The sequence below is a fragment of the Neofelis nebulosa genome, chromosome 13 (genome assembly GCF_028018385.1).
Source record: "Neofelis nebulosa isolate mNeoNeb1 chromosome 13, mNeoNeb1.pri, whole genome shotgun sequence".
Lineage (NCBI taxonomy): Eukaryota > Metazoa > Chordata > Mammalia > Carnivora > Felidae > Neofelis > Neofelis nebulosa.
Genome location: NC_080794.1, coordinates 45833685 through 45848653, shown reverse-complemented (window position 1 = coordinate 45848653; position 14969 = coordinate 45833685). Strand labels below are relative to the sequence as shown.

General features: G+C 40.6%; 1 protein-coding gene across 10 annotated transcripts in view; it reads right to left on the bottom strand.

Annotated features, from left to right (window-relative positions):
- Positions 1-14969, bottom strand: part of NRG3 (neuregulin 3) — a 1063627-nt gene that overhangs the window by 612328 nt on the left and 436330 nt on the right. The gene's annotated exons all lie outside the window — the stretch shown is intronic.

Genomic DNA, 14969 nt, shown 5'->3' with positions numbered 1-14969 from the left:
TACACTATAACTCTGTGACATAAAAGTAAAGAAATATAATCAACACTTCTCTTTCCTCTACAGATGGCAATTCACCAAAAATGTTTGCTTTCCTTAACTGAGTCACAGGAACCCATGCTTTCATAAGTAGAACATACAAAACTCTCAAGGAGTAATAACTTGTCTGTATTTTACCTGCACGTCTTAAGGTATAAATTCACTAAGAGCCATGAAGAAAATCAGTTAAGACTATATACGTCAATTAATATCATAAGAATCTAACTTTAAATGTCTGCAAAGCAAACAAAAATGCTAATATGGAACCCAATCTTTTTAATAAAATCTAATGAAAACTTTCAGAAAGCCAGAATTAAGTAATATATAGCTCCTTGTATTTAAACCTCCTTGACTTCTCTGCATAAGTATTTGTTTCATCTCGGATTGTCTGAACTACACTGAAATCACAACACCTGCTTACATATTCTTCACCATCCTAGGCTCAACCACACATCCAGTCCAATATCACACTTAAGCATGATGAGATTAAAAAAAAATTCAATTTTTAGTTTTAGTATTTTTATACTACTGTAAAACAGTACAATGCCTGACATATTATGAGCATCGAATAACTACATCTTCTCATTTCACAACACAGGTGATTTTTTGCAAGCCATTCCAATTTAGATTATGACTTTATTCATTAGGTCATAATAACAAGAGCGAATTCAATTTATAACCCACATTCCTAGAAGAATAAAAATGGTCCCTTACTATGCTAGAAGAGTATATATTACTAAAATATTATAAGATGATGGATTTCATTATATTTTTGAAATTTTCTTAGCACGATGGCAACATATCACTGTCACAGCTGTCATTGGCATTGTCATGCCATTAATCTAGCACTTGGATGCCCCAGGAGATCTGGCAACAGGAACAAATCTTAGTGACTGCCCCAACAAAGAAACAACTGTCAGTCTTGGGACTAGAAAAGTTCTACACCATCAGGAAATAGACATATGCCTATTACCTTTTAAATCATCTGTCTTCTGGTGCAAGATACCACCTCTTTATTAATTAATGTTCATGTATAATATAAGCCATGCAAACATACTTTGTTCTTAGCATGACACATGATATCTCAATCTTAGGGTTACAGACAACTCCTGCAGAGTCAAGGATGGGGCAGATGGATCCCTATGGTCTCAAAGCCATAAACCTCAGAATCACTAGAAGGCAAATGGAATGTTACAGGGATAGAATAAAGCTGAATTCAAATTGCAAGTCTTACTTTCAAATTCCATTCTGGCTCTCCCATTTCTTCACTGAGGGAGTCAAAGCAAGTTAATTTGTTATTTCCTCAAATATAAAAGAAGGGAAATAATAACCACCCCATAGATGCTTTAAAGGAATAATGAAGGCAGTACATTTAAGAAGCTCACTGTAGTTCCTGTTTCTGCCGGGAGCTTGGGCCTCTCTCTCTCTCTCTCTGCCCAGGACCTGCAGCCCTGTTTCTGACCAATACACATACCACAATTAGCTATAAAATAGTCACAATTACCTTGTTTAGAGGACAAATTAAAGATTTCCTGAATATAGACCTCCCAGTCATCTGTAAGCTGGATTGGTAACCAAACACCAAAATTATCCAGTATGGTTACAGTGAACATATTGACAAGTCTTTGTGTCCCTAGTGTTTATCTTCATAAAATAAAAACATGACACTTGTAAGAAATAATTTCTGACGACCCAGAATTCATTAACATATAAGCCTCTATGCCCTGTCTGCAAAATCAACACAGCCTATCAGATGGTAAAGGAAGTATTATAAGACAATAAGCAGGTTCACCTGAGCCCTTGATCCATTCGCTTTTATCTATATTCTAAAAGGCTTTGAAAAATGTTACTGGTACCCATGCCAATGCAACCACGTTCTTCAACCCAGGGAAGAGTAAAGCAGTCTGTCACTCACTGGAAGATTCAGCCAGGAAGCCAAATTCTTCTGAGGCCACTCAGACAGACAGTTCTCTAACCGTCTGTCCCCAAACAGATTGACAGAACTGTGGACAGCCACTGAAGACTCCATCAGCACCACGCACTCTGGACAGCTGCAAGCTCAGCTGGTCCTAACCCTCTGCAGGCAGGCAGGCAGGCAGGCAGGCAGGCGCCTGGGCAAAGGAGTCCATTCATTATGAAGACTGCCTATGAAGCCTGGGCTGGGCCTGGCTTTGCCAAACTCAAAGTTACTCTCCCCATTCAGAACATGCTCATGGGGCGCCTGGGTGGCTCAGTCGGTTGAGCGCCGACTTCGGCTCAGGTCACGATCTCGCGGTCCGTGAGTTCGAGCCCCGCATCGGGCCCCTGTGCTGACAGCTCAGAGCCCGGAGCCTGTTTCGGATTCTGTGTCTCCCTCTCTCTGACCCTCCCCCATTCATGCTCTGTCTCTCTCTGTCTCAAAAATAAATAAACGTTAAAAAAAAAAATTTAAAAAAAAAGAACATGCTCTGAGGGGTTTCTGAAACCACCATAAAACAGGGAGACTGTGGTAGTCTGGTTACCTTCTCTGAATCAGGCATCAAAGGACAAGGGAGAATAATTTAGAAGAAAGCAACACCATGCCAGGGACAATAGACAGGAGGAGGGCTTGAAATCCCAATGCAAATTGCATGCCTCTAGGTACCAGTTTGCCTTGCAGCGGAATTTAGGCTTCCTAAAGTTAAATTATGCATACAACAGCCTCATTATCCACAGTGGTATTTTCATATAAAGATCTGAAGACAAAATGTAAGCTTGCCTCTTGGAGCCTTTAGAAAAAGCGATTGACTAATCCACATACGGAACAGCTCTGGTTCCACCTGCTGCTGCCTATACAGATGGGAAAGATGTGACCAAGGGGACTCCCTGCAGCAGCCAGCGCCGCAGGCTCAGCGCTGCACACACTGCCGTCCTGGGCCTCTCTTTCAGATGCTGCAATTTTGCAAAACATTTTAAACACATTATTCTAAAGTCGCAATGCACGCAGCTGGGTTGCAATAAGACATGTTTCCTATAACAATATTTGGCGGGTTTTTGTTCTCACACTAATATATTCTTTCTGGTATTAGACCAAAATAAACATGTTTGGGAGGTCTGTTTGCCACACAAGAAAAATATGTGTACTTCTTATTTACAAAGATATTCTTTAGGAGTTACTCTCCCCAAGAGGAATGATACTGTGGGCAGATGAATTTTTCACTCATTCAACAAATATTATTGAACTACCACTCAGCTGAAAACCAGAGTTGAAAGACAAATTAGATCTTGCCCTGCTTTTGAGATGTTCACTTTCTTTTGTGAAGCAAACAGGCCAATTCTGTTCTATATAGCATGTTCTTTATCATGAGGGCTGAGCAGGGGAAATGGCAAGAAGAGTAGGGACATCTGAGCTGTGTTGAAAGAACAATGAGCTTGTCAGAAAGACCAGAAAGCACAGAACATTTGCAAAGGTAGGAAGGTCATGTGGTACACACAGCATGTGTGAGGAGCTTCACGGAACAGACCCTGAACTCTAAGAGTGTTGGATGTAAGAAAGCCATATCATAGACAACATTTCATGCTATGTTGAGTTTAGATTCTACATTGAGGATCACAAGGCATTACTAAGAATTCTATGGGGCAATGAAAAATGACCACTTAGACACCTCTTGTCTTTCTTCTGCTTATGCAACTGCATATCTAAATCACAGGAATTGTGGAAAATAAACAGTAAGAACCCAAACCACCTGTGACACCACAAGCAAGATCATCTATTTATGTTAAATTGAACATTCTAGAAACAGTGTGGAGAGTCTCTTGACCAGAAGAAACTAGAATTAGAAGACTTGGGAGAAAATTGTGATAATACAAGTAAGATAACTTATTTAATTTTAAATAAATTAAATAATTGACAGAAAAAAAAACTTAGTGTGGAATGTAATGGCAACATGAACTTTTAAAAAGTGATTACATTGGGGCGCCTGGGTGGCTCAGTCAGTTAAGTGTCCGACTTCAGCTCAGGTCATGATCTCACAGTCTGTGAGTTTGAGCCTCACATCCGGCTCTGTGCTGACAGCCCAGAGCCTGGAGCCTGCTTCAGATTCTGTGTCTCCCTCTCTATCTGCCCCTCCCCTGCTCATGCTCTGTCTCTCTCTCTCTCTCTCTCAAAAATAAATAAAAACATTACAAAAAAGTGATTACAAACCAGGCAAGATAAGCCAAAGGGGCTAATAGTTAATAGTACTAGGAGGGGACACTGGCTGGCTTGGATGACGCCCTTCTACAATGAGCTCGGATGAAGACGGGGAGGTCAGTGGAGACTTCACCTTCTCTAAACCTCTATGACAATCTGTCACCCTTTCCCCATTTTTCCTTACCATCTCACTGTGGATTTAATCAGTATTTCCCAAAATGAACACTTATCTGTGCCCAGGTGTATTCCCTGTGAAAGAATTTGAGTCTCACAAGCTATGGAGAATATGATAGAGCTATCAGTGATGCTAAGTATTTGCTGAGCCCATAAATTAGGTCCTCTGATTTTTTTAAATGTTTATTTATTTTGAGAGAGAGAGAGAGAGAGAGAGTGAGCAGGGGAGGGTCAGAGAGAGATGGTGAGAGAGAGAATCCCAAGCAGACTCCATGCACAGCACAGAGCCAATGCAGGGATTGATCTCAGGATCGTGAGATCATGATCTGAGACAAAAGCAAAAGTCCGATGCTTAACTGACTGAGCCAACCATGTGCCCCAGGTCCTCTGATGTTTTAAAAGAAAACAAAGAGAAGGACATGATGTTGAAGAGAAATAGTACACATCTGACCTGGAAATGTTAAGTTCTGCAACTGACCCAAATTTTGATCACTTCTCATAGGCCTGTCCTCCACCTTATATATAATTAACTCTCAACTCACCCCAAGGGAATTTTCTACTGTATTCTTCTCCTGAGAAAAACAAAGCTGAGTGGATAAAACCCCACTAGTTTTCAGAATCCTAACCACCAAATTACACAAATATTTCTTGGGAAGTTAAAGAAGGAGAGAGAGATAATAAAGGAACCAGGTGAGCAGCAGTGAAGAGTCCACAGATGGAAGGACCAAATGGATAATAAGAAAGGTAACTAAATAGACCATCCTTGGTCACTGGATGCCACCAATTCTTGATGATCTAGAAAAAGCAATATACATTTACTCATTAACTCACCAAATATTTAATGCCAACTATGTGCCAGATACTTTTCCAGGTCTTCACAGAACTAAACAGAAAAAGTCCCTTCCTGGATCTGACATTTAGGTGAAGAAAATAAAATAGTTTCTAAGTCTCTGGCTTGGCAAACTGGATTATCATTGTGTCCCTGAGACAGGAAATTCATGTCTGCTGTTGAAAAGAAATCTATTCTGCCTTTGGCAAACTGAATTTGAAATCTCTGTCTTCTATACACTTACTTGAGGGATTACACATCCTACAGGATGTGAACACATTGCACATTCTATACCTTTCCAGAAAGCACAGGACTGATATCTCAGAAACAACATATTTCAAAATTTCAGGAGCTGGTGACAATGAAAGGTCACAATCAACAGATTAGAAAGGTAAGCTAACTAGCAAAAATGACCTGCACATACACATATGAGCTAGAGTCAAGGTAAGTGTGATGTAAGGGTAACAATTGTTTCTGCCTGACAAGGCTAAACAAGCAGACTAGAATTAGTTCTATGGTTTTCTATGGATGAAGTTCCCTTGCCCACCATGAAGTTAGCCTCCAAAGACAAACTCAGCTCTGTTTTAGCTAGGATTATAGAAAACTCAACTGACAACTCTCTGCCTAAGAAAGATAAAAGTGCCAGGAGAAACTGGGCAGACGTTTTCAATCTTCTCCTTTCCAGAAGTAGAAACTTCTTATGAAATGAACTCTTACCCCGTTTATGTCAGACAAAATGGAGCAGAGGAGGGAAGCATGGCTGAGAATGGGGAGGGGCTTCATTGGCAGAGCAGACCACAACAGGGCCCAGCGTACATCCTAAATTAAAGTAGACTTCTGGTCCCTCCCTGTCATTTTACCAGAAGGGAAAAGGAATAGGTCCATCGAGGCAAAAATGTTTTTTCCTCTGAAAACAGCAGCCAAGTTTGATTTGGAATCCAGTTTACAGCACTTTTGATATCCAACTTTTTTTTTTTTCTTAATGCAGAATGATTTCAACAGGACTGGTTTTAAAGGTTATCTCCTCAAAGAATGCATTGTGAGACAAAGCAAATGACTCACTTAATTTTATGATTAATGATTATTAAGTATGATGGTGAATATAGGCATTTCCATCACCAAAGTCCCCTTATTGCTTTAGTGAGAAAAACAGCAAAGTGATCTCTATAATATTCTGATAGTTATAGAAGTGTCTTGAACACTCTTTTAAATTCTTAACAATAACATTTTAAATCCTTTTCATACTTCTTCAAAGCGAAACTACAATGTGTTCTTTTCATGGAGGCTTAAATGTTTTAGCCTAGATAGACATGGAAGGGAGAATAGAGAGAGGAGCAGAAGCCTCTGAGTACATGTCCCATTAATGGCTCCAGGTACCTGTATTAACACTATCATCAGTTGGGGCCAATACTGAATTTTCTGTAGAAAATTTAAATATTGTAGGCCCCAAATCTCCTTCACTCCTTCTGCCTCCTAATACAATGGTAAAAACCACATATATGATTTGTCTTCAACAGAAAGAGATAGGATTATAAGGTATGTGTGTTCAGCAGAATCCATTCATGTATCCAAAATAATATCATCCTTCAAAGGTGTCGCCTTGGGAACCGCTATCCTTATAGGAGCAGCCACTGCCTTCTTCTCATTTCGGGCCAGCTTCAGTATACGACCCACTCAAGAAGATCAAATCACATCACCTGCTAGGCACAACTTGCCTTTTACTGAATGTAGTTTGGACCATATCGATTGCCATGCTTATTTTACTTCAGGCCATTTTTTTAAACTTTTTTTAAATGTTTATTTATTTTCAAAAGAGAAACCAGAATACGAGCAGGGGAGGGGCAGAGAGAGAGAGGGAGACACAGAATCCAATGCAGGCTCCAGGCTCCGAGCTGTCAGCACAGAGCCCGACGCGGGGCTCGAACTCACAGACTGTGAGATCATGACCTGAGCCAAAGTTGGACGCTTCACCGACTGAGCCACCCAGGCACCCCCAGGACATTTTGAAAACTCAAACTGTTCCTCAAAGATGAAGGTCGACTCTGTTGTTCACTAACCAGCATGTGACAGTGTGCCCAGGCCCCACAAAGGGCTCAGAAAGTGTCAAAAGATTTCTAAGCAGTAAGTGTTTTGGCTTGCCAGGTATCTACTTTTTTTTTTTTTTTTTTTTTTTTTAATTTTTGGGACAGAGAATGAACGGGGGAGAGGCAGAGAGAGAGGGAGACACAGAATCGGAAACAGGCTCCAGGCTCCGAGCCATCAGCCCAGAGCCTGATGCGGGGCTCGAACTCACGGACCGCGAGATCGTGACCTGGCTGAAGTCGGACGCTTAACCGACTGCGCCACCCAGGCGCCCCGCCAGGTATCTACTTTTAACAGACTTCACACATTGCGAGTAGCAAACCTGACACAGCTTTTATTTTTAATGTACTGTTTTATATTTAAACTTCACATGTGTACACATATCATTTTTTTTAAGTTTATTTATTTTGTGAGAGAGTGAGAGAGTACAAGCAGGGTAGGACTACAACGACAGCGTGGTCTGACGGGGGACTCAAAAGCACAAACCATGAGATCACGACCTGAGCTCAAACCAAGAGTAAGACACTTAACCGGCTGAGCCACCCCGGTGCCGTTTTAAATATGGACCATAAACGCAGTATGGAAATTCCATTGTTCTGATAATGGGTGGAGAAACAAAAATGTATACTTATGACTCCAATTTGAATACACTGACACAGACACACACAGACACAGACATACACACACACACACAGACACACACACACACACACACACACACACACACACACACAGTTCAGCTAGGGACCGTCAAGTCCAAACTCATCATTTTACAGTTGAGGAAATAAGTTCCAGAGAATCAAGAGCGGTACATCCAATGGCACAAATTTTGAACACCAAAAAGAACCTGGAGCAGAACCTGGGAAAGCTTACGTCCCAGGAACTGTCTTTTATGTTCTTCATCTCTCTCTTTTTTTTAATGTTTATTTTTAGCTTTGAGAGAGACAGAGACAGAATGCGAGTGGGTTAGGGGCAGAGAGAGAGGGAGACACAGAATCCGAAGCAGGCTCCAGGCTCTGAGCTATAGGCACAGAGCCCGACGCGGGGCTCGAACCCGTGAACCACGAGATCATGACCTGAGCGGAAGTCGGACGCTCAACCAACCGAGCCACCCAGGAGCCCCATCTTCATCTCTTTTTGATGTCAGTTACAAGAATGCTGGAAACAAATGGGGCGAGTCACGTTTCCTACTTTGGTACTCATCTCCCCATCCAAAAATGAGAGAGTTCATTGCGATGGTCTCTGGGGTCATTCCAAATTTCAAACCCCACCATCTGGTAATTTGAGCGGACTGGACAGAACAGAGATCACGAGTGAAAAGTTTGACATTTCATCAGAAGATGAAGAAACATGATTACAGATTTAAAATCATATCAGCCCACAGCACTCGCTTCTGAAAGGACATCAACTCATGTAGATTAAGTAATAGTCTAATGTCAAGCTAATGAGAGACAATAAGTGATAAACTTCACTTTATAAATAAAAGTGTCACAAGAGATAACATTTTCTGAGTGTTGAATATGTGCTAAGCACTTTCCTAACTTACTTAATTCTCTTGAAAACCTTAACAGGTGGATTCTAATATTATCCCATGAAGTAAGGTTAAAGAAGTTAAATGACTTGCCCAAGCCTACATGGATGCTGAATAAACAGCTGAGCTCATATTCCACCTGGTTAATCTAGCTCTGCTTTCATAAGAAAAAAGGTTGGAACAAGGGAGAAGGAAAAAACAAATTAGAATCAAAGGGGTCATGCTTAAGCAGGTAGAGTTTTGGCTTTCTGTAACTGTCCCCATCATATATAGACAGCACTCAGCACTGTCCACATAACTACTCCTTTGATTTCCTCCTAGCCTTCAATTGCCAGAGAGGATGAAATGAATGTACAGTCAGCCTTGTAAAGGCCTCCCAACTTTTGGCTTGGAATACATACACTCATACCTGTTTACCCGGACACAGCTGGAAACCATAACTCAAGTTCAAAGGATCTGGCCTTAAATGGCCTGGGGACAGTGTCTCTTCCCAATCACACATCCATCATCAGGCTGTATGTGGGTTACCCTAGCATCCTGAGAACACCTCGATGGAAAGATAAAGAGGTCTTTCCAGAGGCCAGGGCTGGTCATACTAACTGCTCCAATGTGGCCTTGGTGAGGTCATTTCAGAGATGGCATCTGAGACTGAGGGCATTCACAAACTGAGCCCTGCCTCAAAGGACAGTATTCAGAACACTACATTCAGGACTGGCCCAACTAAAAGATGATATAATAATCACAATGCTATTTGTATGGTGCTTTTCCATCATTGATCTACTTTTATGGACATCATTTAATTCAGCATAGTCGTGTGATGGAACAGGAATTGTTACTTTTCAATATGGGTAAGAAAACCCAAGTTCAAAGAGGAGGAATAATTTGTTGAAGCTGCATGGACTAATGATGTTGCCCCAGATCTCCTTGTCTTGTGATCCTCCACCTCGACGTTGTCAATAATCCCTTTTACACAGGAGGTGCCATCACTAAACACCCCCTAAATCAAGTACAAATCTAAGGAAAGAACGGAATCCCATCATTTACAGCTTAGGGAGAATACAATCAACGTGGTGAGTACTTGCCTTTCAAGTACTTTTGGGTACTGAACTTTCATTACAGCCTCTAGCAGCCAGGGAGGTAGCAGATGCAAGGAATGAGACTGAAAGGGGACCAGAGCACAGCATCTTCAGCTCCTATCTGTTTATATTTCATTTCTTAGGTCTTCTTTTTACAGATGAATTTTTCTAGGGATAACTTTGGCTGCCTATTTGGAATGGTTTTCCCAAACAATTTGCTAAGATTCTAGCCTCCACAATACAGACTTAGATATGCCAGTATGTCTTCAGTAGCACTCTTCAGAAGAGTCAACTTCCAGAATTTATGTAAATCAAGCCTTCTGCTCTTCTTTTCCTTTCTTACTGATTATTTACTGTGTGGAAGGCCCTGTGTTACTTATTGGTAACACAGAATAAACAAAATATCGTTGCTTGTGAATATTCAGGGAAAAGGGAATTGCCATGGGAAGAGAACCAATATTTGTTGAGTACTGAGCCAGCTCCAGGCTTCTGTCTTGGATGCTTTATACATGCCACATCATTGACTCCTCCCCTATACCATATATGTCTTATTGTCCTGATTTTGCAGAGATGTTAAATAATTTGTTCCAAGTCATACAGCCAGAATGTCCTATAGTCATGATTCATTGGCTGGGACAGCACCTGTAAGATGGAGTTCAGACTATTAAGGTGATTATGATTATGGGCGATACATCCCAGGTCTACCATTTACTACTTGAATGATTGTGGACAAGATGTTTAACTTCTAAATGCCTCAGTGTCTTTGTCTATAAGATGGGAGAGCAGCTGGAAACCTCCCTTATGTTTAGAGTACTAAATAATACACAGAGTGTACTCAGCACCAGGCACACGGAAAGTATTTAGTCAGTTCTTGGTAACTATCAGACAGCAAGCCCATACTTGCTCATCTAATTTACTGATCCTACATGATACCTTGCACGCCCATATCTTCAAGTTTTAGTTTTGTTTTGTTTTTGTTTGGTTTGATTTAACCATAATGAAAAAATAAAGACATATTTTTTGGCAGAGCTAGTGAGTACTATTTCAATCATAAAAAAAAAAACAAAACAAAAAAACCAATTTGTTTCACTAGTTAATCACTTGGTCCATCTCCACTTCTATACAGGTAGAGAAGAGAACAAGTCAAGAGATCATTTCATTAATGCTCCTTGGGAACACAGGCAATGACATTACAGTCTCAATTATTTAGAGAAAATTACTTAAGATGAAAGTATGGGTGTATGATGAACCTAGAAAGAAACAATTGCCTCAAACAATAAGGCTCTAGTTTGTTTGTTTGTTTGTTTAAAGTAATCTCTATATACAACATGGGGATCAAACTCACAACCCTGAGCTCAAGTGTTGCAATGCTCACCAACTAGCCCAGCACTCCAAGGGTCCACTTTAAATTCATCTTATGAGTAATGTTAGATGATCCCACCACTTGAAGATATCTCATTTTTCTTATTAGGAATCTCAGAGAATAACAGCTGCTCAGTACTCAGGGGAGGAGCTACAAAGAAATGTCTCCTTCAGTTGGACAATCTTTAGGAATAGGAACAAAAAGCTTCCTCCTGTGTGGTAATATTGACAAGCTAACTTCTAGTGCTGATTTTGGTCTGAGATTTGACATTTCACGAAATGAATTCTTCATACCTAGATAAGCGGGGATGGGGAAAGAGGGAGAGAAAGAGACAGAAGAAGAGGAGGAGGAGAGAGAGAGATAATTTTTTATTGTTGGTCAAAGAACAAACATCTGTCTCTCCAGTTTTTGTATCCTGCCTCTGCCAAAATTGTAGCCCTCCCTGGATACACTTCTTACAGTATTTTGCAAGTAGAAAAAAATGATTGAAAGAAACTGTTGGTGTATCCAACCCTCTACCCTTATGGCCCTTTCACATACAATAGCCTAAAGTGGTTGATGTGTGTATTTTGGAAAATACAATATTATTCTTTTGTGCTGCATTGTGTCAGCGTTATTCATTTTCTTTCAATTTCATTTGAATGAAAGCTGAAATCTCCAGACTACTTTGATAGTTGTATAAAAATAGTTTTATGTGGTAGAGAATGCTTCTGTCCCCATGGCATAATAGCACACTAACATTTTGGGGGGCATTCATTATTGGCAGGATAATAGACATAAACCCAGAAATGAACAGCATTCAATCTGAGTCTGCCTGATAGAAAAATCCATAATTCACCTCTTTGACGTGCTCAGGAAACACAGCACAAGTCACATCACCTTTTGGGTGCCTGCTCTAACCTTCTATTCACAAAACAGGAAGTGCAAGAATGAGGAAGATTAATGATATTGCAGCAATGCCACACTGACAATCGGAGGTCACTTGTATATGAAAAGATTACTCTGACAGTGGTGAGAAGGATGGATTGGAGGCAGAGACTGGAGGCTCCCAAAGAAAGCTGTTAAGGGGCAGTGGCAGTTATCCAGGAGATAGAATGAAGGACTGAAAAGGAAGTTATGACAAGAAGGGGAAGCAAATGTGACTGCAGAAATAATCTGGAGAGGGGCGCCTGGGTGGCTCAGTTGGTTAAGCGGCCGACTTTGGCTCAGGTCACGATTTCGCGGTCCATGAGTTCGAGCCCCACATCGGGCTGTGTGCTGACAGCTCAGAGCCTGGAGCCTGTTTCAGATTCTGTGTCTCCCTCTCTCTATGACCCTCCCCCACTCATGCTCTGTCTCTCTGTGTCTCAAAAATAAATAAACGTTAAAAAAATTTAAAAAAAAAGAAAGAATCTGGAGATAGACTAGCCTCACACTGGTTATGAAGACTGAGGAATAAGGAGGGCTTGACACCGCTGTTATCATCATCATCATCATCATCATCATCATCATCATCATCGTCAGAATCAACCAAGATACATCAAAGAAAGGACCAAATCAGGAGCAGCAATTTAAGTTGAAAGGTGCTGACATTATGCGCTAGCTTAAGACACCTGTTCAAACTTCTACCCTTGACTCTTCCCTCCCTGAACATTCTTATTCAAGGGCTCCATGTCCCTGTTCCTGATACATGCTTCTTGTTTGCCTCTTTGTTTTGGTGAGTTATTTAGCTTCCTTTTTATTTGACTTCCCTTCCCCCATGACTTGGAATATAGATGATTTTCCAGGAAGTCAGGTTATTATCTATACTCCCTCCTTCCTGGCAGCAGAATACCTTACATGCAGAAAATGGAATTCTCCCAGGTGTTCCAACTTGGACCGTACAGGGCATCAGAAACCACCAGCCAATCAGTGGATGGTTACTTCAAGAACTACTAATACTTTTTTTTAATGCAAAGCAATTTGTACAATGAAACACTATCACCTTCAGTTCAACTAAGAGATCTTGAAATACATCAAGTGGCAACATGGGAGGTGTTTTCTTTTAAAATTTCATCCATGGCAGTTTAAAACTTTGTACCAATTTATTTTTCTCCAGTCATACAATCTCATAGGAATTTGTACAAAATGTATTTATTCATAGGCAACATTAGGGGAAGGATGGGAGACAGTAGCTTACATACATCTGAGCTGTCCTTCATCCCAACAACCTCCCAGACAACATATGAAGGTGCTGGTGAAGCCTCAGACACTGTCAAGGGTCCTAAAGTCTAGAGTTGGCCCAAGAGACTACTCTGAGACTGATGAGATCTAAGGAATTAATACTGGAAATTTCCAGGAGAAGATAACAGTGGTGGACCCTGGCAGGTACATGATCTTCAGAGAACTTTGGATCCCAGAAATAATGGGTGGCATGCATTCAAAAGAGTGTGCCTGATTTCTCTAGTTCCCAAACAGTTGAGGGACAGTTGAGCCAGGAGTGAGTCCTATCTATATCCGAGGTTAGAACACCTAGAAGAGAAGGAAAACAGTCTTCCCAGGCTTTTGTTTTAAAGTTTATTTATTGATTTTGAGAGAGAGAGCATGAACACGCACGAGCACACACACACACACACACACACACACGTGTGAGTGGGGGAGAGGCAGAGAGAGGGAGAGGCAGAGACTCAAACAGGGTCAGCGCAGAGCCCGATGTGGGGCTCAATCTCATGAACTGTGAGATCATGACCTGAGCCAAGGTCAAGAAGTAGATGCTTAACTGACTGAGCCACCCAGGCACCCACCCAAGGCTTTTTTTTTTTTTTTTAGTAGAAAATTGACACCATGCTTTTGCTACATTATTGGACCATGGTAGAAGAGACTACACTTCCTGACATTTGTGGCCTGGCTCCAACTTAATGTACTTACAGAGCTGAACCAGAGTTCTAGGGAGCAGATGAAGGGAAAATTCTAGCACATTGAAGAAGTCCTGCAGCCAGAGAACAAGTGAAATAATCAGGAAGGATCCTAATAAATTACAGCTTCTGAGATCTACAGATTAATACATGAACTACAAAGTAGGAAGAAGAAATTCTGGTATGAATACAGCTGTATATACAGAATTTTTCCCCTAATTCTTCCTGTAATCATAAAAAGTAACAAAAATAATATACACAAACTCCATTTTCAGGGACATTAGATGACATAAGTAAGCACTTGCATAAGTAGCTGAGATCGAGTAGAAGCCACAGGGGAGGAAGGAAAGAGAAGACATATGGGACATGTCAAGAGAGCCCAGAAGCAGAAAAATCTCCAAAAGCCAAAAAAAAAAAAAAAATACACTTCTTGAAAGTGAGAGACTCTTGAGGTTCAAAAACTATACCTCCTGTTTGGAATAAAAGACAGGAACTTGAGGAAGTAGCCCTCTTAAACCAAGTTGAGTTCAAAATCGTATAAGAAAAGAAATCTCAAAAATAGCAACAAAATGTATCCACTCACAAGAGAAAACCATTGCAATGGAACACAGGAAAATATGATCAAGTATTCAGCTAAGAATTAAAAATAAATTAAGTAAGTAATCATATTGATGAGGTAAAACCAAAAAGCAAAAATGTAAAACACTATGAAAAAGATAGTGTAACCACAGAAAAAAGATGAAATATAAATATGAGCTGGGAAAAGTAAGGAAAGAAATAGAAAATGTTAAAAATTTTTGTCAGAAAAAGATGGAATTGAGAGAGAAAAATGAGGTTGTATCTGGTGGTAAATTT